Below are 25,706 nucleotides of genomic sequence, written 5' to 3'. Positions count from 1 at the left end.
AGTCCAAAGAGGTTTTATGAAATTGAGTAATGATTTTGAAATTAATCAACAAGTTGGTGACAATAGATGGTTTCTAGTGTTTCTAAATATATTCCATGTCTTTTCCATTAAATACAAATTGCTACCCACAGGTATTTTCTGAAGCATTATTTTGTGTTGCAGAGGGATATCATTTAGAGAAGTGATTTATAAACAAACTTCAGCTTTGCTAGTATGCCATGATGTTTCTATTTTGGTTCGTATGTCACAGTCATCTTACCTTTTCCCTTCATTTCTTTTCTTTTACAGCCTTCTTTTTATGCCCACCCCCTGCCCCCGTTCCTCCCTCCCTAGTGCAGAAGGAGATGGGTCATTTGAAGACAGAAAATATATTATGATGGTCTTATTATCTCCAGGGCCTTTCAATACTCAATAATATGACTGCCTCAGCTTTTCTAGCAAAAAAAGCCACACAGGTACATCAGTTAAGTTACAGATCCTATTCTGCTTTTTCTAGAGATAGAGGAGGCCAGGGATTGCCTAAACATAGAGTTCCTTCAATTGCTAGAGGCACTGCCGCTAGAGCAAAATTCAACTCATCTTCCCAGGAGCCTGCCCTGTTCTGAACATCTCCAAACCAAAATGATTCTTCTTTTCTTTCTTATCAGTCTTCAATCACTGTTTTTATGTCATGAAGTGTCACCAGGTTTATGTTCCTGCCCACATTTCATAAAGTGAGAGGACACATGATAAAAATCTAAGAATAGCATCATAAATCATCTGTGCCTCTGAATTGCTTGGAAATGTTAAATGCTTTGGTTTGGGTCCAGATGTTCAACTCGCCCCTTTTATACTGGCCTGACATACATCAGTTGAAAAGAAGAAAAAATAAAAAAGAAAAAAGAAAAAAAAAAAAACAGCTGGTTTTACAAACCCTCCTCTGTTCACTTCCAGTGTAACATTTGGTTTATTTTCCTTTCTTTTCTTAGTTGGCCTATACTTCAAGGGTCTTTTCCTTACACGATAGCTACTCTCTACTACTCATGAAAAATAAAAACATGAGATAAACATCTGTTATTCTGTTACTAAATGACAATAGAGTGCTAACTGTTGAATAAGATATTGTAGTCACAGGACTATGTTGTGAGTTTCAACTATAAATTTAAAGACATAAGTAATCCATGAACCAGGTAGAAAACAATATACGGTGTGGCACTATTCTTTTGTTTCTATTGAACTATTTGATTATAATACAATAATTCTTATTATTTGTTTCCTAATCCAAAATTAGAATATTGATCTCTGTGATGTTTCTAGAAAGTGCCAGATAAATATGAGTGCTGGTGGTGGTGATGATGATGATGGTGATGATATGTTTAATGGTAAAAACCAAGAGTTATGGGAACACACAAAAGGTAGATACCTTTCCCTTTTGGACAGGGGCAGCTATGATCAAGTCAGGAAAGGCTTCAAAGAAGTGATATTTGAAGTTGGACTTTGAAGTAAAAGTACTTGTATATCACCAGGAGATCTTTGAGATAAAGTATTTTGGATGGAATAAGTGCTTTCCACAGTTGTCTTTGTTTTTTTGTCTTTTTACTTTGAGAATTCCTTTCTCTAAATTTTTGCAATTTCTTAGTTTCTGTATAATTTTGGGTAAGAGGGTATTTGACAGTAAAAAAAAAATTGTATGATTAACATTTAATATGAGGTAATATTTCCAATTTTAATGTTTGCTATGTCCTTTCACCTTAGTTGTGTGCTGACCATGGATTGCTTCATTATTCACCAGCGTACAGTTCTGAGACAGTGCTAAAGCATCAGCTATATTAACATACCAAAAAAATGAGAGCTCTTACCAGTTTCTAGATGCTGTATCCAGTGATTTTTTAAAAAAATAGAAGGCAGTATTAGTATTGCTAGTGGTACCCCTCTCTGATAGGAAGCATAGCCACATAGCTTGCATAGCACACTGTCTTTAATATAAATGCCATCTTGAACTGTGCTTCATTATACAGCGTATTAATAGAGTGATTGGTCGTACCTGCAAGACATAGTCTTTTTCTCTCTCTCCTTCACCTACACACAGGTTGTTAAGTCACTGAGGAATGCATTGTCCCTGCACACTATTAAAGGTTTCCTTTCTGGAGATGTGATATCTTCACAGGAAAGGTCAGGCAGTTTTCATTGTCTTTGCACACTAACACACTAATTTTAGATTTGAGTGTCTTTTAAAAAAAGCTACTTAAGAAAGAGCCTCAGAAGACAGTAAAATGAAGCTTCCCAGAATATTTATGATATAATAAATTTGCATAAAAGTGCAAAACTTGGGGACATTGGGTGGCCCAGTGGTTGAGCATCTGCCTTTGGCTCAGGGTGTGATCCTGGGATCGAGTCCCACACCGGGCTCCCTGCAGGGAGCCTGCTTCTCCCTTTGCCTATGTCTCTGCCTCTCTCTTTGTGTCTCTCATGAATTAATAAATAAAATCTTTTTTTAAAAAAGCAAAGCTCAGTGCTAGTACAGAAGTTTCTTTTTCCAAAAGAACAGATTCTTAGAAGGATGAGCTCCCACCAGCTGTTGTGGTCATGTGATGATTTCTTACATTGTTTGTATAAAATAGAATAGTTGCTAGTACTTTCATTATTTGAAATATATATAGTGTAAAGCCTACATGCCACAATATGATTTGGGGCTTAAATTCTATGATTACCCATTGCATTAATTTAGGATAAGATAAACAGATGTAATAAATGGACCCAAAATGCATTGACTTAATAAAATAGAATTTTATTTCTCAAGTTCATAAAAATCCAGGATAGGATCCCTGGGTGGCGCAGCGGTTTGGCGCCTGCCTTTGGCCCAGGGCGCGATCCTGGAGACCCTGGATCGAATCCCACATCAGGCTCCCGGTGCATGGAGCCTGCTTCTCCCTCTGCCTGTGTCTCTGCCTCTCTCTCTCTCTCTCTCTCTCTCTCTCTCTCTGTGACTATCATAAATAAATAAAAATTAAAAAAAAATCCAGGATAGTTCTATGTCTAGGAGTATGAGAAGGAGTTGGTCATGTTATCTACATTGTTCTCCAGCGATCAAGGCAGAAAAGGATTTTGCCTCTTCAGCATATGTTTTACAAAATGATCTGGGCATCAGCATTCCAGTCAGTGTGAGGGAAAGAACTTGAAGTAGCTTGTGAGAGGTTTTATGGCACAGGCTTTACTTCCATTCACATTGGTTGGACTTCAGTCACATGGCCTTTTTTGGCTGCATGACAAGCTGGGAAATATCATCTAGATAAAGCCCTGGAAAAAGGGAAAAACGTATCTTGGTGAACAGGCAGAAATCTTTGCTACACGCACTCATTTTTTTCATGTAATATGTTTTAGGACAACCCATTTGTTAGGCATTGTGCTAGGTGCTATGTTTATCATTTCATTGACCTCATGGTGCATCAGAGAAATAGCTAGATAATTTATGTCTTACATGAGGAGAAATGAGTTTAAAGACAAAACTTGGGAACTTGAAACTTCTAGCTTTAGATTTTTTTTTCTTTTTTCTTTCTTTTTTTTTTTTTAGAAAGGAAGAGGCACAAATAATCCTGGTAATAGAATTATTTTTTTCTTTTTCTGCCCTTTGAATCTTAGTAGGAGGAGAATTTGCATTGTTGTTATTGGTGTTTTGTAAGAGTGCATCCCTTTATTATTGGATTTAGAGGAATGGAAAATTAATACTACAGTTTCATAAGCTTTCAAATATAAGGTGCTTTATTCAGTCACTGACCATATACTAACAAATTGTCTTTTTGTTGTCATGTAGGTTAAATGAGGGCAGATGCTTGTGCTTCATGTACTTCTCATTAATCATCTAGCACATTTTCTTATACAATAGAGGTATGATATTTGAGCCTTTAAATGGAATCTGGACTAACAATCAAAGCAGCATAAAAGATTGAGACAGTTTTTCTAGTAATTAGATCATATAGTCCATTTTCTTTCTTTTACTTTATTTCTCTTTATTCCTACCACTTTCTTTTACCTCTCCCTTCCTTCTCCTCCTCCTTATTCCATTCTCCTTCCTCTTCTGTTTCCCATCTCCCGTCCCCCCTCCTCTTTTCTCTTCCTTCCTTCCTTCCTTCCTTCCTTCCTTCCTTCCTTCCTTCCTTCCATTCTCTTCCTTCTTTTCCTTCTCTTCTTTCTTATCTCTTCTTCTCTTCCTTCTCTTTCTTTCAACCAAATGGTTGTCAATATGGGTAAAATTCTCTAAGAAGAATGTAGCTCTTTCTGTTGAAGAGGAAAAAATCCTAAGGCTATAAGTTGTATATTCTCTTCTCACTCTGGAGAATAACTTCTGATAGTACCTTGGACAGTTAATTTTATTAATGTTGTTGACCTCAGCATCTTAATCAAAAAAGTTAGGGTGGTGTTTCCAGAGTTTCACAGGTCCCTTTGAGCCTTGTTACAGTAAGGGTTCAGGACAAAATCCCTGTGTCTAATGAGCCACTTTAGCACGTGGATTATTTTGAGCTATAGGCACTTGAGACTGTGTATGCTTAAGAGAAATTTTGTCCCCCCTTAACCACACTTAAGAATCTAAATTCTTTCCCAGAATAAGAGTTATTAGCATAGATGAGTTTTATCTGAATGACCCATCTGTATGACAGGGTTAACACCTAATTACCAAATACCTGCTCTTCTTATCATCCTGTGAAGCACATTCATTTCTCTGAAGTTACAGACCCCTGCCCTCTTCTCTTTGGTTCAGAATGACATATATACCTCATTTTGCCTGATTGTCTTTGGAATTTCTATGTCTGTATGTATTCCCTGTATGTAGGCCTATTAAATTTGATTTTCTCCTATGAATCTGTCTCTTGTCGATTTGATTTTTAATCAAACTAGAAGGACCTGTGAGGGGACAGTTCCTGCTCCCCGACATTACCTAATTGCTACTAAGTATTAATTATTGGTTAGGGGCATAAGATGATGATTATAAAATAAAATATTCAGCTAAAGAATTATTAGCTGGTATTATTATTATTAGCTGGGGTATTATTTATTGTTAAAATCTTATTTTTGAAATCTGACTGCTGGGATTTGCATCTCTCGTCATTACTAGATTAAACTACATGACCTTGGGAAAAATATATAACCTCTCCAAGGTACAATTTCCTCATTAGCTTAAAAATTTGTAGGTTATAAATTTATCAGCATCATAGGGTCATAGTGAGAATTTAATTAGGTACTATCAGTCACATAGTGTAAGTTGTCAAAAAAAAAAAAAAGTTGGTCATTTGAAGTAAAAAATGCCATTCCCTTTCCTTATTCCATTGTGTTTTTACTAAAGTTAGGGAAAATGGTATGGGATTTTTCCAAAGTAACTCTTCATTTTTTTAAAGTAAAATTTGGATATTCTCAGTGTATCTCAATGCCCTGGTCATGGCATTAGGGTTTGAATCACTATCATTTCAAGGGTTCTGTTTTTGTCTTATGATTCTTTTTTTTTTTTTTTTTTTTTTTTTTAGATTTTAGTTATTCATGAAAGACACAGAGAGAGGGAGAGAGGCAGAGACATAGCCAGAGGGAGAAGCAGGCTTCCCACAAGGAGCCTGATGGGGGACTCAAGCTAGATGTGGGACTAGATCCTGGATTCTGGGATCTGGACCTGAGCTGAAGGCAGATGCTTAACTGCTTTAGCCATCTAGGCGTCCCTCTCTTATGATTTTTTAGGTCATTTGGATATAATATTAAAGAGCCCTAAGATCAGATGTTGAAGATTGGAGGCAGGAAGAAAATGAAATGAATCTATTTTACATTTATATAGCTCTGTGGAACAGGTGAGATTTGGTATTAATTTGAATAGTAATGATGCTTACCACTCTTGCTGCACCCTATATTTTCAGAACAGTTTTCAAACTTTAATTAGTTTACCTGAACATCACTTTGGTGGGCCAAGCAAATATTCTCACCTTATAACTGTGGACATGTAGCAAAATAGCCAATTTACCTGAGTCACTTAGTACAATGTCTATTACCAAATTAAGGACCAGGATTTGACTTGCTAATCCTGCTTGCTTTGTGGTTTTTATTTATTTTTCTGTTCTTACCTTAATTGACATTAGACCAAATAACTTGCTCTTTAGATTTTAGTAATCCCATCTACAAAATGGGAGATCTGAAAAGAGAATAGGGAAACTAGACATTTCTTTCTAACTTCAAAGATTTCTAGCAATTTTGTGATTTCTGGATTTCTCATTTAAAATTTCTGATTTAAAATTGTGTTTCTGCTCTATTGAATTCATTGCTGTTGTATTCTGGAATCCTGAGTACTATTTTAGAATTTTTTTTAACCTTGCCTTTGCTTTCTTTTCTGGAGAGAGACAAGCCCCAATATTTTCTCTTTCATAATTTGTTTCTTGGCTAGACATGGGAAATGACCTTCCTCATTTAGGTCTCTTAGATCTTACTGTTGAGAGGTCTTGGGAACACAATTTAAACTCTTGGAACTATACTTTTCTGTAATATGGGATTAGTAAATCTGAAATACATGGTTATTCTGAGAATTACATGACAAAAATATGTTAAAATGCTTAGGAGAGTGTGTGGCACATAATACATAATAGTCACTTTTTTCTTCGTCTGTAGATTAGAATGGACATTTGAAGACAAATTTATTTTATACCAGTTAAAATACATGTTTTTAAATTATTTGAGAATCATCTCCATCCTTTAACAGAGGCTTAACTATAGTACATTTTGATTATGTAACTCAAGACATTATGCTCTCCTTATAAAATACTGTGTATTTTGAAAAAGATACTTATTTTGGAAATTGGAAATATTCAGAAAACATATAGTATGGTATTTTTTGCCAAGACTTTGAAATTTTCCTAGCAAAGGAGCTTATTTTGAGATCAAATGGTCTCTTTAGAGTTGCGTAAAAAATTTAAAAATATATAATTTCAAACTGGCAAGAAAGTTTATTGTTTTTTGTACATCTTATGGCAAAGATATTGGAAATCAGGGCACAAAGCCAATTTCTCTCACATACACAAAATAATTTGGGTTGCCCATGGAGATAATATATATGTGACTCTGTGATTTCTCCTAGAGGCATGTTAAACCTGGACCACTCCATAGCTTTCTATATGAAACCCAATATATCCTCATTATCAATGGCTTAACTTTCTTTTCTTTTTGTGTTATGTTGATTTGTTAATCTGAGTTTAGATTTCTTACTCTCGGTATTTTTCAGGCTTCACTGTAATCAGTAAAACAGGAATACTTACTAAGATATACTTCCTCCTGTCTAAAAGTCTTATATTGAATCTCTGTTCTGTGCATTTAAGTGATTGTTATCTAAATTAGAATCACTGGTGCATTAGAACCAAAAGTAAGGATGCTTTTCCTTGCTTCTAGATTAGGCACTTTCTAAAATGTGTTGAAATAACACTAATGTTGAGTTATACTCAAGTGTACAGTGCAAGAACCATAGCATCATGTGACAGAGCTAAAGAATTCTAGGTTGAAAGCTAGATAAATTGCTTCATTGACAATTGAAACTCTTACTAGACTTGACATTAATTTTGAAAGTCCAAGAAGGAAATTATTACATAGTATTTTCCAGATTTATATGATCACAGACCTGAACTCACAAGATAATGATAATCTTATCAAATTATGGAGCATGTGAATCCTCTTTATAATATCCTTGCTGTGTACTTGTCCAACTTCTGTTTAAATGTCTGCAGTAATGAGTAACCACTTACTATTATAATGATGATGTTAATGAACATGATAATGACAGTAGCTAAATACTGCTTTCTTCATGCTTTCTATGCACAATTTATTAACTTTTTTAAACCTCCCACAACTCTTTACATAGATACTATTTATTTTCCCCATTCCACGTTTGAAGAAACTGAGTCTTGAGTAAGTAAACTGTCCCAGCCAACATAGCAGAGATGGAGCTAAATCTGTATTTTGATTCTATAGTATCTTGTCCCAAGCTCATGAATTTAATCACAACACTATATTTTCTTTCTATATGTATGCATGCATTATAGCCATTTGATACCTCTGATTTACTGTGATGGCTTAATAATTAAAAATATATTCACATCCTTAATTCATCAATTGGAAAAATTGTTGATGGTTCCTGAAGTCTGGTTTGAGAATGAGAATAAGATCAGGGCTTGAGGGCAGATCCAGTAAGATAATACATTGATTTTAGAGCCCAGAGCTCTGTCACATATAAAGGCTCAGTAAACATTAGCCAAAATCATTATTGTTAGCATTGTTATTAATAAAATATTTAAAAAGGCGATACTAAACATATGCCCTGGTGTACTGAGTGACGTACACAAGTTTGGTAATTCTTAACACCTGGAGGGTGAGGACTGAGAACCTTCTGTAGTCCAATAGTGGTGTGCTTCCATTCAGGTTTTCCTCTTGCCTCTTCCAAAGTAACATAATTACTTGGAGCACTTAAATTTTTTCATTAGATTAAATTAAATTAGGTGGGGGGAGAGAGAGAGGGAAAACGAATAATCTTACTGTTTAGATTTTATGTCAGAGAATGCCAAGCACAGACATATTTATTATGCTTATTAAAAATTTTTTTTAATACAGTGGGTTGGGAAATCATGAGTTGGTCATAAACAAATCTAAAGTCAGAATAAAGTGGGGGATCCCTGGGTGGCTCAGTGGTTTAGCGCCTGCCTTTGGCCCAGGGCGTGATCCTGGAGTCCCGGGCTCGAGTCCCACAACAGGCTCCCGGCATGGAGCCTGCTTCTCCCTCCTCCTGTGTCTCTGCCTCTCTCTCTCTCTCTCTTTCTCTCTCTCTATCATAAATAAATAAATCTTTAAAAAAAAAGAATAAAGAGCAAATTCCCAGCTGAATCAAATCTGAATCAAAGATAGTCCCTTTGTGGAAGTCTCTTGATGCTTCTGAGAGTCAAATAGGACTCATATCTGCCTTACTGTTAGGCGTGGCCTTTCAGGCAGCTCTCACATACAGTTATTTTTTATGGCTCTCACACCAGGAACAACTCAACATATTTTTGTATGTGTACATGCATGCAGTCTATGTTATATGCGTGGTTTCCCAAGTGGAAGGACTAAAGTTTTCCTTTTTCCAAGTTTTTGAGGGTTTGTCTTTCTTTTTTTGCTTGCTTTCCTGCTTTCTTCTTTTCTAGGGCAATTGCCTTAAATCATACTCTTTTTAAAAATATTAGTTCTACATAGCCCCTTTTACCCTGCTCTGAGTTTGAGATCATTTGGCTCCAAAGTAATTGTTGCTTGCTCCACCTCTACTCAGATCCTGATTTCATCTCATGTTTGGCTTATTACTATAGCTTCCAAACTGGTGTCTCTCCTTCTGCTATTGCCTAGAACGAATTGATTATCTTGCTGCAGTCAGAGTAACCTATGGAACGTATAAGGATATGATCATTTCTCTAGCTTAAACCGTAAACTATGCCATTGTCAACAGGATTAACCCCATACTCTTTATGATGTAGAAGAAGTTTGATGATTTGGTGCCTGCCTTATTCCCTAGCCTCATTAACCTACTTTTTAAAATAGTAATATCAAATCATGTACAACTCTGCCAACAACCAATACTGATTAATAATTCTGTGTTTTATTTGTATTAGTCTTTTTTAAAAAATATATTTTATTCATTTATTCATTCATGAGAGACACAGAGACAGAGAGAGGCAGAGACGGGCAGAGGGAGAAGCAGGCTCCATGCAGGGAGCCTGATGTGGGACTCGATCCCCGGTCTCCAGGATCACGCCCTGGGCCAAAGGCAGTGCTAAACCACTGGGCCCTATTTGTATTAGTCTTATTGCCTAGAACAGTCTGTTAGCATATTTAGGGCACAGTCTTTGTTCTTTTCAGCAAAATTTCCTCAATGAGTTTCATGATGTGTTGTCCTGGTAGATGCTTAATTAGTGTTCTAGGGCTGCTATAACAAAGTACCACACACTGAGTGGCTTAAACAACAGAGATCTATTCTGACAGTTCTGGAGGCTAGAATTCCAAAATCAAAGTGTAGACGGGACCATGTATATTTGAAGCCTCTATGTGAGGATCCTCTTCCAGCTTCTGGTAACTGCAGACATACTGTGACTTTTGGGAGAAGAACTTCAGTCTTTGCCTCTGTTTTTTCTTGGCTATATTAAATCTGTGTCTGTGTGTATATCCAGATTTTCCTCTTCTTATAAAGACGCTGTTTATATTACTTTATGGCTCACCCTAATGGCCTCATTTTAACTTGATTACAGCTGCAAAGACCCTATTTCTGATAACAATTACAGATCCTAGAGTCTTAGACTTCAGTATCTCTTTTTTAGGGTTCACAGTTCAAAACATAACAATGCTGAATAAATGTATGTGTGCTCAACTATCACTTCTGAGAAATCATCTTCTATGTTCAAAAGAGAGTTGATCACCCCCACCTCCAATAACTGTAATTACGTATTACTATACCTTGCACATACTATTTATTAATTGTCCTGTCACGATATATTCATATATTTGTGTCAGTGTAGTTAGACCAGGAGTTCCTCAGAAAGGGCTTGTGTAATACTAATCTTCGTATCTCACTGCTTTGCATGGTCCTTGGAAGGGTAAAGCAAATGCTTATTTAACTAAGTCTCTATTTTCATTCTGAGTGAATTATTTTCCTTTTTCCCCTTCAAAATTGCATTGCTGTCTCATCGACCTTTTGCAGTGGCATCAGACTGATCAGGTCCTAACGCTGTAATATGGAGATGTAGGATTTATAGGCTTTTTCTGTGGGCCTATTGTACTATAACCACATTAGACAATAAAGAATGCTTTTACCGTTGGGCCAGTTCATCTAATTAGCAGTATCTCATAACATTCTAATAGTTTGTGGGGATTTTTGAAATTAGTTTAAATAATTGTTTGCAAAGTATGTTTATGTTGCATTTAAAATATTTTTTGGAGGGACGCCTGGGTGGCTCAATGGTTGAATATCTGCCTTTAGCTCAGGTTGTGATCCTAGGGTCCTGGTTTTGAGTCCTGCATCAGGCTCTCTGCAGGGAGCCTGTTTCTCCCTCTACCTATGTCTCTGCCTCTCTCTGTGTATCTCTCCTGGACAAATAAATAAAATCTTTATTTTTTTAAATAAAATCTTTAAAAAATAAACTATTTTTTTGGAAAATGTTTACATTTTTAGCAATGATTTTTGGAAAAATTTATAAAAGGGGGATAACCTGACAGTAAACATTCCACATGCTTGAAGCTAGAAAATTTCTAAGAAGATGTATGAAAATTGCAAAGCTCTTGCTGTTTTTTGCTTTCCCTAAAAAAGCTGAGGGCTAAGGACATATTTTCCTTTTTAGAAACAAAAAGAAAATTTATCTCAATAAATAATTCATTAAATAATATGTATCCCTTTTAAACATTGTTTGGGGTGGGTTATAACTAAAACCCATAAATAGGATAGTAAAACATAAACTGAGGATTCAAAGATTACATTGAGTATAGGATATAATTAATATAAGTATTTGAAATAAGAAGTAATGACAACTGAGCATTTACTTTAAAGATTACTGGTGGTTGGTATAGGAGAAAGCTAAGATTTAGAGGAATCATTTAGGTAGCAAATCCATGAGTAGTTCCCTTTGTCTTTCTCCCCATCTGCATCTTTATTTCATCTTTATTCCGATTTTGATACAATCCATTTTTTGTTATATGTCTTTTAAAAATGCTTTTGGTAATCTAAGAACTGTGGTTCTACTAGTCTGTGGCAGTAATAGCTTGACAAAGAGTTTACAAATCACTTTTAAAATGTTAACCTGACAAATTATTTCCATTTTTCTCAAGGCAAATCTTTATTAAAAGTGAAAAGAAAATCATTTAAAAATAAAGTTGGCATATCGGGTGCCTGGGTAGCTCAGTCCATGAAACATGTGACTTCAGCTCAGGTCATGATCTCAGGGGCCTGGGAATCCCTGAATAGCAGGGAATCTGCTTTTCCTTCGCTCTTTGTCCCTCCGCTCTGCTTATGCTGGTGCTTGCTTGCCATCTCTCTCTCTCTTTCTCAAATAAAGAAATAAAAATCTTTATTAAAAGAATAAGAAAAATAAAATTGCCATAGAAGATTGCTGCTACTGTGAATTTACTTTTTATCAAAGGAAAAGTGATTTCTGCTTTTCACTTTGACTATGATGTCTAAATAATAATAATAATAATAATAATAATAATAATGGTATCTTCTTCCATTTTAAGTATTTGATTTTTACTGAATAAGAAACTTGGCTAAGTTATTATTTGATAGATAGGTAGAAGATATATGTAATAATGGCAAATATGTAAAACATTATAAAAATTATGAAGAATTTAATTATAAAGGTAAAGGTAGATAGCTGGAAAAATTTTACTTTTATTTTTATTTCTAAGCTCATATCCAAAAGCCATTTTTCAAAAATGATTCTCTTGTTTTGTTTTGCTATTTGTCCTGTGAGAGTTGTGATACTAGTTTTAAGGAATACACTCCATTATTCTTCATTATTTCTTATGTTCCACCCATTATATCTGAACTATGTGTATCATCAGAAGGCAGAAAACAAAGAGCTGGTCTTCTCAAGAACAAAGTGTGAACCAAATCGATTTTAAAATAACACTGTGCCATGCAAGCTGTGCGGTTCTAGAAGAGTACAATCAGCTTCTCTGAAAACATGGTTAAAATAATACTTAGGATCCATCATTTTTGGTTTCTATGTAATGAAAATGTGGTGTCACTAAGTGTGTTATTATGATTTTGAAAAAGTCTTTTATTGTAAATGTAATAACCAGTAGAGTTAATTTTTAAAAAATGAAGTTTAACAAATGATATCTTAGAAAACAATTATTTATATTTTCTCTGCAAAAGGTACTTACAATGGAGAGTTAAATGCTGTAAATATTTTTGATGACTCTGATTAAGGTTGGGTTAAAAATTTCTAGGTATTATTATTACCATAATATCCTACATACATATGGTTAATCTGTCTCTCATAATGGAATGTTCTAGATACAAAAAAAGTGCTTAAAAAGTAGGTGCACCAGAACTGTTTTTTATTGCAACCAATGCATTGATATTCTCAATGGATGAAAAGTTGAGGTTTGGATCCTAGGATTACAAACAGATGAGCCCACCTGTCATCTCTACTTAAGCTCTTGCTACACTCAACAATTCATTATCCAAGGAGAAACTACACTATTTCACTTTTTGACTTGCTTTCAAAATAAATTCCAAACTCTACAGTGTGGCCTCTGTAGTCTTAACATTATTGGAAAACTGCCTAACCAATCTGATTTTAACTCTTGCCTCTCATTTTTGCCTATTGAACTTCCTGTTCTCAGTGAAAAATACTCTTCCTCTTTAATATATATTCACTTGACTGGAGTCTCTATTTTGTTTTCAGAGTAAACATTTACCTCCTCTATTTGCCCTATCTGTCTGTATTGTAAACCCAAAAGTCTCACTGTGTTTTTCTGATAGCACTACTGAAATTTATATATTTATTCTTGGTTTGTTCATTTTTCCCCCTCCTTGACTATCTTTCTCTTTCCTCTCTCGCTCTCCCTTTCCCCCCCTTTTATTGTGATCTACCTTCCTTTACTAAATGGGCATTCCAAGAGAGAATGGCCCTAAACTGTCTCCTTCATTGACGTATCTCCATGGCCTAGAAAGGGAAAAATACAGACTTTATAGTGAACAAACATGATGGTTACCACCTTAATCAAGTGATCAAAGTTATTTTGATCAGTAATGTAACAAGTCAACATTATGTGTCTTTGAGAGGTCCCACTGAGAAGGAGACAAAAAAAGTTCACTAAAGAATCTAATTATGAGGAAATAGCAGACAAATCCAGATTTTACAAAATAATTATCCATAATACTCAGACTTCAATGCAATAAGCAAGAGATTTAGAAATTGTTCCAGATTAAATGAGACTAAAGAGACCTGTCAGATACATGGAATATATGGTTTGAGATTTGCTTTTGTTCTCAAGGACATAAGTGGTATGTTTAGAGAAATCTGAATAAGAGCTTTAGGTTAGATAGCAGTACTATATAAATGGTTATTTCTGTATTTTGAAGTACAAATGTGATTATGTAAGAATATCTTTGCTTTTAAGAAAAACAAAATTATTTAGAGTTAAATGTTATGTCTACAGCTTATTGTCAGTGAGTTCATAAAAATGTGTGTGTGTGTGTGTTTATAGAGAGACAGAACAGAATTTATGGGAAAAATGTAGTAAAATTTGGGCAATCTCAGGGAATTTGAGGATACACTGCTTCTTTATACTATTATGGCAACATTTTTGTAAATGTGGAATTATCAAAATTTTAAGTACAGAAAAATGCATCTAGTTAAAGCTTCTATCTATATAATCAGAGAACAAAAGAGACACAAAGAAGGAATTTCCGATACTGACACACCTTAAATAAAAATCTTAAGTATGCTTAAGAGAACACATGATATAACATTAATGTTCTATTTATTTATAAACTAAATTGATGTGACAACCAGAGACTTCTATTTTTTCCTGTTGAAATTATTGTAGGTTGTCTGTTGAGCTTATGGGCTCTATTCAAGAGTAACATACACATTAAATATTTTCCATGCAGTTTGTGATTAATAAATAACCTAAACAGGATTCAGAGTTGTTGTTTCCACTCCCCTCCCACCTGCTTCCCTTGATATAAAATAATGTTTGGGGAATAGTTTTATAAAGGAACAAAATAATGCTGGACATATAACTGAGACTCCATCAACCGGCTTCAATTTCTAAATAATCATATTTTATGTATTTCTTGGACTGGAATATTTTGCTCAGAGAGTTACTGAACTTCTAAATAGCATGAACTCCAAAAAGGCATTTATTTCTTCCAGAAGATATATTATTCTTTAAGTACATTTTTTAGGTTATAAAATAAAAGACGCTAAACAGAATTCATAATGGTTATTATCTGGCTTAAAATTCTAATAACAGGTGTTTCTTACAGATTTTGAATAACTGAACTGTAATATGGGAGCCAGATTTCATTTATAATGGGCTCAATATTGACCTTCCCTGCCACACTACTTGTGGGTATCATGCTAACATGATAAAATAGCTAGCACTGGAGGAATACCTTTGTTTATAGGGTTGGATACCTGCCATATCTTCAAATATAACAGCCAACATCCCATCTAAAATTACTGAAGCATAGACATGAAACAGAGTGTGTAATAAGAGTATGTTAGAATCATTTAGTGTGTGCTTATTTTATGCTCATTCAACTCCTTGTTTCCTGATTATATCCATGGTATCTCCCTTTATGACCATTTTTACAATTGCATTATCTCAGCCTTACCTGGGTGAAAGACATCATCAAGTGCAGTTTACAAATGGTGAGCCCTAGGAAAAATGTGAAAACTTTGGTGTTATATGAAGAATACAGCAAAGTAACTGTCAAGGTCATAGAGCTAGAAGAGCACAAAATGAAGTACAACCTCAAGCTTCCTAACCCATGTTCCTGTTCCACATCTCATACATGATCCTCAAAGGAAATATATATCAGAGGCAATTGAACCTCATTTGGTGGATGGTCTAGAATGTGGTATGATAAAGGACAAGGGATCTTCACATGTGATACTTTAGTAGATTGAGAAAGATAACTGGTTGCAAAAGCATCATATGGGACTTCTTTGCATGATTCCCACAAGGCTTTTGAGCTTGGGACTGCTTCTTTCAGGAACTAATTGATGAGAATGAAAGATCACTTCTGATCATAAAACCTTTAGTAGCTAGTCTTTTCATTGATCTTGTGACCCATGAGAGCTTAATCTTAATGTAAAGATTTGATCCACCAGTTCTGAAAAAGTGGGTGTAAAGCCCCTTACATAGGTTTTCAGTCTGCTCATTAGGTGGATCAGGCATGGTTTATAGCATCAAGTAGTTGGAGTAAGTTTTCTTTCAGCTTGTTTAAACCAATATGTGAATGTCATTATGTCTGCTTTTATGGAGCTCAGAATAGAACTGAGTGTTCTCCAAATTGTACCCTGCTAGTAATACCCAGCTAAGAAAAATGTTGCTTCATTACCACAAATCAAATTCTACCAGTTGTTTTTCAGCCTTCCCAGATCTATTTGGCTATTTTACCTAAGGACAGGTTGATGTAAAGAAGTAGAAACACATCACTTTATTCCCATGTGGGGATTTCTCTTCAGGAAATCTATAATCAGCTCTTCCCTCCTAGAGATTTGACAGTTTGATACATACATAGCTGCTTCTTTTTCCCCTTTATGACCTCCAACACCTCCTTTGGAAACTCTTCGCAGCACCTTCATATTCATCAAATCCTGCTCATCAAATATCACTTGTTGGTTTACTACTTATTAGATGTATTAGTGTCTGATTATAAATATAGACTTTCTTCATCACCTAGGAGACATGAAGTTGATTCCCTGTAGCCTCTCTTTCTGGACCTTCTAACTTATCCACTGTGTAAATTTGCGAGGGCTGCTGTAATAAAATACTACAAAGTAGGTGGCTTAAAACACAGAAACTTGTTTTTTCAGTTTTGGAGTCTAGAAAACCTAGATTAAGGTGTCAGCAGGTTAGTTCCTTCTGAGAGCTGTGAGTGAATCTTTTTTATTTCATTCTTCTATCTTCTGGTAGACAACTTGTAATCTTCAGAAGTCCTGAGCTTGTAGATCTCTGTCTTCATTTTCATATTGATATCTTCCCTTTGTACCTGTGTCTGTCTCTAAATTTACCCTTTTATAAGGACAGTAGTCCTAGGATTAAGTCACAACCTAATGATTATCTTAACTACTTTTATCTGAAACACCAATTTTCAAATAAGGTCACAATCTGAGATACTGGGAGTTAAGACTTCAACATATGGATTTTTCGGGTGACACAATTCAATCCATAGCATCTATTGTCTTTATACAAACTCTCGAGGCTCTTTCAACCTGCTAATCATGTATGACAGATACTAATCAGTCACTCTTTTTGACACATTTTTATTTTTTCATAGACTTATATGAATTATATTTATTTTTGTGTTTATTCTACCATACTTAGGTAGATAAATGGAAGTATCTTTATCAGCAGATAAACAATTAATAAAATAATCTACACTACACTGTGTGTGCTAATGGGTCTGCCTTACTCTGAGATTATATAAAGTGAAATGATATGGAACATTTCAAATCACATTGCCTTTTTGTCTATTATTATCTTTATATAAAGATAATACAGATAGTTATTAAGTATTATCTTCATCATCATTGAAACTCACAGGTGATAAATGATATACCTGAACAGATCAGGTGAAAGATAGGAAAGAATCACCGTAAGTCCATTAAATCACTCAAAGAAAATAATTATTGTAAACCAACATCATTTTTAGATTGAGTAGTATGGTCACAAGTTTTACCATCTTCTCACCATCACTGCTCTCGATTAGTTCAGATAAGTTCCATAACAATTGTGTATTTTAATCCTTATAACAACCCTGAAAGAATCCTCCTATACTAATTTTACAAATAAGAAAAGCAAGACTCAAGACTTGAATTTACAGGTTTATATTTGGATATTTATATTCCAGTCTATCTTAATCCAACACCTAGCAATGAAAGCTAAATTCTTAGGTATGCTAAAGAGCATGAGTTTGCAAAGAAAGTATCACTTCGTATGCAGAGGAAGTAATATTTTAATATTGAGAATGAAAAAAAAGCCCTAAAGGCAGAGTATCATCAAACCCAAATAAAGGGGGCCTCTAGAGGATAAGTTAGCATCATTTGGGTTTTCGTGTTAACAGGAGCAATATTTGATAATAGAGGCAGTGGCTAGACCTAGCTGAATGAAAAGATAGTGTTTTGTAGGTGCTTTTTGTAGATGCATTATTTCAAAGACCATTAAGGCTTAGTCTTATGTGGAAAGTCTTTTTCTTTACTTTTCTCCCCAAGTCAGACTACTTTATTAATTATTAATGAATATTGAGCCTTAAGCCAATAAGCAAATTAAACAAGTGCTCAACATCATGTTATAAGAGAAATGAAAGTTAAAACTATGACATACCATCAGATACCCATTAAATAGTCAAAATGAAGGAGATTGACAGCAACAAGTATTGGCAAGGATATGGAGCAAGGATAAATCTCTTGTATTATAGGTGGGAATCTGAAATGTTACTGTTACTTTGGAAAATAGTTCTACAGTTTCATTAAAAGTTAAAATGAATCCTACCCTATGACCTAATAATTGTGTTTACATACAAGGGAATTTATCCAAGAAAAATAAAAACATGTCCACCTAGGGCTTTGTATTACTCAGTTTATAGCAGCTTGATTTATAATCACAAAAAACTGGCAACAGCCTAGGTTGTCTCTCAATAGAATAGGTAAGTAAATAATGGCATGTTCACAGAGTGGAATACCATTCAAAAACAAAAAAAGCAGCAACATGAATGAATCTCAAAACATGTTAAGTGAAAAAAGCCAAACAAACAAAAAAATGCATTGTGTGTGATTCCACTGAAGTAGAACATTGGAATAAGCAACATAATCCACAATGTAAGGAATCACTTCCTTTGAGGATGTTGACTAAGGAATACAAGGGATTTTTTTGGCATCATGAAAATATTCTGTGAATGTCCTTGATAGGATAGTGGACTGAAATCTAGGTTTCAGATCTGTGCAGTTTGGTAAGTAAATTCTTCCTCAGTAAAAATGGCCTTCAAAATGATTAAACCTTACAGATCATGGGTAACTTACTCATAGAAGAAATTGGTCTGTGTGAGTTATTGTATATGTCTAAGTACTCATGTGCGAATGAACACATAAACATATTGCCACACACAGCACATGTACAGCGACTGGCCCAAACTGATCTGTTACCATGTATGAAGAGTACTGAGATACAGGGTAGATGTAAATTGAAATATTTTCTCAGAAATCCTGTTAAAGGCCACTTTTTAGAAACAGTGAGGTGAAATCCTCCCTCTTTGTTGTCCAAAGTGCCCCTCAAATTGAGTTTGCTACCTACTCCCCCAAACTTCTGCATCCTGTACTTTTTTCCCTGGTCATCCTCACTAGCCAGATGCTCATTCAAAATGATAATGTTATCCCTTTGTATGAACTGTGCTCAACGAGAGAGAAACTCCCATGATGCCATGACAAACCCAGCTTGTGCAAAGGCAGTACTAATTTTAAAACTTCAAGTGTTATGTCTGGGATTTTTTTTTTTTTTTTATTAACCTCTCCTAGAACTCTTCTGTGCTGTCATACATAAATCAGAGAATTATGAAAGAACTAGTCAAAGTGGCTGTTTCCTTCTAAGGCTGTAATTTGGCTCCATGAATTATTAATTATCAGACTGGTATGGCATCAGATCCTCAGAATTCAATATAAATGTAAAAGGCACACCTTATCAGTTAGAATCTAAGGAGCTTAAGTAATATAATTCTTACCATTTATTGCTCTGTGGTATGTTAAAGGGATTTGGAATATTCAACCCACGGAACTTTCTGAAATAAAATACCAAGTAAAGAAGGTTTCTTTTCTCTTTTCTTTTTTTTTTTTTTTTTTTTTTTGGTTAGTAGATTTGAAATTCAGTATAAGGAAGCAGATGTGGATTACTTCAAGGGTTTTGATTGTTCTGAAGGTTGGAGTTGTTTCCTAGATGCTGAAGCAAATAACAGGACATGTAAAAGACTGTGGTTGAAGAAAACTGTCTGAATGTAAAGCTTTGGAACATCTTGCATCTTTGCTGCTGTTAAGGAGGAAATAAATAATGCACCAAGGATTGAAGTTATGCTAAATATAAGTTCAGTGTTTGTTGAAAGCAGACATCTGATATAGTAAGTATGTTATTTTTCATATACAAATTACAGCTCTTCAAAGAAACAAGAACTAAGAATATATGGTCCTTTTTGTTTTTTGCTGAGATACTTAGCTTTAATACTTGATGAAGACTTCCAGTCTTCATTGGTTCTGTCTTTAATATATAATGCCATTTATTTTAAAACCTTCTGCAGAAAAATATAGGACCTTAAATTCTGTTCTTTTTTGCAAACACAAGATTAGTCTCATCCATGTGTAGGACTTTGTTGTTTTTTTTTTAGCAATTTCTAAATATTTTAGAAGTGTGATACACACACACACATATACACACATATCTGCCTCTATAAAATTTAGACAACACTTAACTAATATTACAAATGCCATACTGCTCAACATTGCAATTTAAAGAAGAAAATTACACTAAAGCTCTGATCTAATGATTTTGAATTGGTGGTTTACAATATAATTCTAATATAGTAGAAATATATGTTGTGGTTAGCTATGCTAAAATAAATGTATTATGCTTCACTAGCTTAGCCATTCAAGAGATTATTTTAGAAATAATTATTTGCTAAATCTCTGCAAACTTACTATTAATAGAAATTTCAGTAGCTTTATTACTTTGTCTTCTCTTCAGTGATCTGTTTGACTTAAATTGAAATAGACTACTTTAAAAAAATAATTCTATTCTGTAGGGTTGCATTTGGTATAGGAAAATAGATAGTAAATTCATTCTGTAAAAATGACTAAATGTGAAAATTACCTGGGAGGTAAAAAATACCTTGATTATGCTCTGTTGCTTCTCTGTAGCAGTTTTAACAAATTGACAAGTTAAAAATTTGCTTGAATCCTATTTTGACATTCAAGTATTAAAAATAGAGATGGTTTTCTTTTTAGGCCAGAGAGGCCATGCTATCACCCATAGCACTTCAAAGGTAAATGACAGTGCATCATAAATCATGAGAACTCTTATAATTAAATGTGCTTGAATGATACCATATGTATCTAAAGAGTTTCCTGAAGAGGCCATACCACACAATTGTATGGTAGATTAAAATAACAAAAACAAAATGATGTTTCTCCTTCAGGGTGAAGTAATTCATTTTCTATTTTATTTTATTTTATTTTGTTTTATTTTATTTTATTTTATTTTATTTTTTTTCATTTTCTATTTTAAATAAATTATTTTATGTATGTAAAATTAGGAGCGGAAATGCATCAGAATGACAATTACATGAATTGCTTCATTGTTTAATAGGCTACTTTTTTTTTTTTTTTTAAGATTTTATTTATTCATGAGAGACAGAGAAAGAGAGGGAGGCAGAGACAGGCAGAGGGAGAAGCAGGCTCCATGCAGAGTGCCCAACAGGACTAGATCCCTGGAGTCCAGGATCAGGCCCTGGCTGAAGGCGGTGCTAAACTGCTGAGCCTGGGCAGCCCAGGTGGCTCAGTGATTTAGCACCGCCTCAGTCCAGGGCCTGATCCTGGAGATTTGGGATTGAGTCCCACATTGGGCTCCCTGCATAGAGTCTGCTTCTCCCTCTGCCTGTGTCTTTGTCTGTCTGTCTGTCTCTCTGTCTCTCTCTCTCTCTCTCTTTCTCTCTCTGTCTCTATGAATACATAAATAAAATGTTAAAAAAAAAAAGCTGCTGAGCCAACCACTGAGCTGCCCCAATAAGCTACTATTTTAGACTAATTTATGCTACTGGCCATCAACTATCATTAAAAAATTGATTTTTTTCCTGACTTTATCTTCAGTATGAGAAGTTGACCCTTTATATTGTCAGGAAAGGGTGGAAACTGTATAGAAATAGTTTTATGGTAATATGTTGTCTATAATATATAAGATTGTGGTATATAAAGTTTGCTTTGGTTCAATAATAAAACAAAACTTTCTTCATAACTAATGTATTTCCAAGATACAGGTTTTGTACCATGTCTCTTGGGCAGCATATTTCTAGAACTCAAGAGTGACCTGAAACTCTTAGAAATAAAATTGGGTCTGGATTTGATCACACGTGATAGGCTGGCTCATGCTCCTTTTAACTTTGTTAACCAAATCTGACCCCCTACCTTCAGTTTTACCAGTAGTTTGATTATATATTTGGATTTTCAATGAAACTATAGAATATAGGGGTCAGGCTTTTTCATGGGTCAGTTTTTTAGGTGAATCTTAAGTTTTCAGTTATCCAATGAAAAATGGTAAGTTTAAAGTCTCTAACAACTTAGGAGCAGGACAGCCTTTTGGAGAAAAGCAGTATGCACAGAGCATCCTTTGGCCAACCCAGACATTATTCTATTAAAGAGCTATTGAACTAGGGAAGAAAAAAGTATCCTTTTGGTTGGAGTCCCTGCTGTTCCTGCCCCTTATTTGTGTCAGTTTTTCTGGGATCACTTTCTGTTCTTATTTGCCCTTGCCCTGGGTTAGTCTATAGGGTTGGTCTCTAGATTTCATATATCTGGCCCTATTAAGCCATGATAAGCATTTTAAGCTTGCTCACTTGCTATACCTTGTGTGATGCCTTCTTTAAGTCTTGTTTTACTTGTATAAGGCTTGAGCCTTATAACCATTGAGCCATTGTAACTTTTGTGACCACAGTTTCAAGACAGTTCTTCTGTAGTAGATGATTTTTTTAAAAAAGAAGAGATATCTTAGGATCCATTTGTAATTTCAGCCTGTTGTGAGATAAAGCTGATTTTGAAAATAAGTGATTGCTACTTTCTAGCAGTTACTAGTTCCCTAAGTTCTCTTAGACTTTGTCTTTCCCTATTTGTAAATGAAGATTTTAATACTACTTACCTAATTTGATTATTGAGAAAATTGAAGGAAACAATGCATGTAAAATACTTAGTGCTTGGTTTGCGTGTAGCAAATGCTCAATAAATTTATTACTGCCTTTACCTAAAGTTCCATCAGCATGGTATATGCTTTTCTAAAAATCACTGCAATTAATTCTAGTTTGGGTTAGTAAGGGATTTGGTCAATTATATGGATTCCAAGTAGGGCAACCATGAATCTTATTTAAATGTATATTTATTTTTAATGAAGAGTAAAAATCAAATGGTTTCTGACATTACCAACTCACCACATAATCATGCTGTGGTGGAAATCCACTTGTAAAGAGTAGCCTCCCATTTTTCTTCAAATAGAATCAATAAATGTGAGTGATTTCATTAGTTGTGAAATATATTAAGGAGAAATGTAACAGCATGCTTCAGATAATATAATTTAATGTAGGCAGACAAACTGAGACTAATTATGGGGTTAGGTTTTCCCAGGAAATATTTATTTAATTAATTTCCACAATTTAAAAATTAGTCCTGCGAGGATTTCCTGATTCTCTGCCTTCAGTAAAGCAGGACCTTCTCTTTTTTCAAGCCATAACTTTTTTATAGAACTTTATTGTTAATTACACCATGAAGTATTTTTTCTTACTCTCAATATTTCTGTGGTAACCAAACGAGAAACTTGTTTCTATATTATTTTGAATTTTTCTCCATTTTTTCATGGTATCCTTGTTTTCCCTTGGACTTCATTACAAGGTTTTAGACTCCCATGTTTATTGCTGGACCCCTCCTTGCCACCTGATGTATATTTGTGTGTCTGTAGATAACCAGGTAATAAGTAATGTTGTTCAACTTCTGAATGATAGTTCAGTGAGTCAAATAGATATCTACATCTACATCTGTAAGAACATGATATTTCCAAAATAATAATAAAATATTAATGTTTTCTATATGGCTGTGTATATGTGATGGTAAAAAGTCATGCCTATTATAATTTCAAAAATTAAATATTTGATGGCATTTTGTGCCTGGAAGCAAAGAAACTAACTTCATAATGGCTTTTATTACATGTTTTCCAGTGACTACTTTGATATCATTTGAATTAAGATGTATGTAATAGAAACACTGCCTTACTCGCCAACTTTGCATTTCTAAGTGAAGATATATTCCCCTCTCTTCTCTTCCTCCCTCAGCTTAAAATTAACCCCATTTGGGGGAGCATTATTAAAGTTCTCTTGTAGGATTCTTACATGTAGATGTGAGTATATCAAGAAACTAGCATAGAACATAGCACATGATAAGTAATCATTAGTTTTAATTTTTGTTCCACATTCCACCTTTAAAGTTTATATACCAAGCTTTGAGATGAAATTATTTGGCTAGTACCACTTTAATCAGCTTGTATTTGGAGTTAGTTTATTCTCCATATTCTACAAAATCAAAATTAAGATTTGCTTTTTATTAGACTTTGGAGATCCTGTTACATTTGGATCTCATGGATTTTAGATGAAAAATAGACCTACGGATCATGTAGTTCATTACACAGATGGGGAGTTGTTACCAATGGGCATCTTGAAGTGACATCATACAGCCTGGTAGCTGGGGAGACAGATACAGAAATCAGGTCTTCTAACTTCTTGTTTAATGTCCTTTTTAGTGCAACATACTTCCCCTGAGTTGGATTGATAAACGGTTCCTTGCTGATGTTCAGAAATCTCTAACATATTTGTGGATAATGTTATAGTAGCTATTTTGAGTATCACCCCAGAAGTTAAGATAACAAAAGACAGATTTAATTTGCATATGCTTTTTATGTGTAAATTACTTCACTATTTACAACTTTTTTTCCCTCTAATAATAGGTCTCTGTTATTTTGGTTTTTGTAGTTTTTTCAAGTGGGATGAGGGATGGAGACAATCCTAATAATTCAAGAGGTGGGAAACAAATAAGGAAAAGAAAGAATGTTTCATCCTTACTCACCTACCTACTTTGATATTTTCTTCAGGGATTATAAATCCATTATTTCTACAGTTAATAATAGTTTGCTCTTCAGATAAGCTACAAACTCTGTAGAGGTTAAAACTTTCAATATACAACTGTGGCTGTTTGTTCACCACAGTGCATCGCCAGGTAAACTTTAACCAAAAGCCCAAGAGACTGAATATTTTAATCCTACAGAAGCAGTTTTGTTCGCTGGCAAAACAGTACCTGGATTTTGAGTATTTCTCAAAGGAGCTAGGCTGGGAATTTAAAATATGTTAGAGCTCCTCAAGGGGCATAGAACATCTGCTGGACTGTAATCTAATAAAACAGAATTGGACAAAGATGAGGTCTCTGACATATGCTGGTGCTGGACTTATACTTGAACAGCTCAAGCAGTTTTGCTTTGATAAACTGATCAAGACAATGGACTTGTGGAAGCTGCCTCGCCAGGACAGCTGGACGCTACCTTCTGGGTTCTGCTCCCTGGTCCCCTTGCAGTTGAATTTCATGGAATTTTATCATGTCCCAAACATACAGTCTAAGAGCTGAGCTCCCTTACCATTTGTATTTGATAGATTCTTCCATCTGAGTCTGGGGATAAATATGAGGAATTTAACCAAGTGGAAATTGAATAGCATAGCAAAGGGAAATGTGGATTCAAACTTTGAAAAGTTTCATGTTCAAGGTTTTCCACCTCCATCTTTTTTATTTTAAGCAAACCTTTCAAGCTATCTTATGTCCATGATTTTCTTGTAAAATACAGCAATAACAATTCCCACTGTTTTTTAAATCCAAAGTATTTGAAAGTTCATACCCTCTGCAGGATAATGGAAATCATAGTAGTTCCTTGTGATCTTCTTTTTTGAATGGAGGAGGGCATTAGGTTGTTTGGGCTACTGTAACAAAATAACACCAAAAGGGTGGTATAAACAACAGTACTTTATTATCTCACAGATCTGAATGCCAGACATCCCAGATCAAGGTGCCGGGTTGGGTCCTTCTGAGAGATGTGAAAGATAGTCTGCTCTAGGCCTTTCTCTTGGCTTCTGGTAGTTTGCTATCATTGTTTTTTGCTCTTTGGTGTATAGAAGCATCACCCTCATC

The 25,706-nt window shown here is 34.6% G+C and overlaps 1 protein-coding gene and 1 long non-coding RNA gene across 14 annotated transcripts in view; one reads left to right on the top strand and one right to left on the bottom strand.

The window, feature by feature from the left end:
• Positions 1-25,706, top strand: part of CNTN4 (contactin 4) — a 927,650-nt gene that overhangs the window by 284,415 nt on the left and 617,529 nt on the right. The window contains exon 1 of one of the 11 annotated variants that reach the window (XM_077858025.1): positions 19,831-19,849. The exons of the other annotated variants lie outside the window; for them this stretch is intronic. The gene's annotated coding sequence lies outside the window, so the exon portion shown is untranslated. Of the gene's footprint in view, positions 1-19,830; positions 19,850-25,706 lie in introns of those variants that run through there. 11 annotated transcript variants of the gene reach the window in all.
• The window catches only part of LOC144289693 (uncharacterized), a 30,900-nt gene that overhangs the window by 3,643 nt on the left and 1,551 nt on the right, over positions 1-25,706 (bottom strand). For 2 of the 3 annotated variants that reach the window (XR_013357592.1, XR_013357594.1), the window contains exon 2: positions 15,353-15,396. This is a non-coding gene — a long non-coding RNA (uncharacterized LOC144289693). Of the gene's footprint in view, positions 1-2,781; positions 3,277-15,352; positions 15,397-25,706 lie in introns of those variants that run through there. The other variant, XR_013357593.1, reaches the window with a different exon arrangement.

The sequence above is a fragment of the Canis aureus genome, chromosome 19 (genome assembly GCF_053574225.1).
Source record: "Canis aureus isolate CA01 chromosome 19, VMU_Caureus_v.1.0, whole genome shotgun sequence".
NCBI classification, from domain to species: Eukaryota; Metazoa; Chordata; class Mammalia; order Carnivora; family Canidae; genus Canis; species Canis aureus.
The sequence above is the reverse complement of the archived record's forward strand: the minus strand, read 5'-3'. Positions and strand labels throughout refer to the sequence as shown.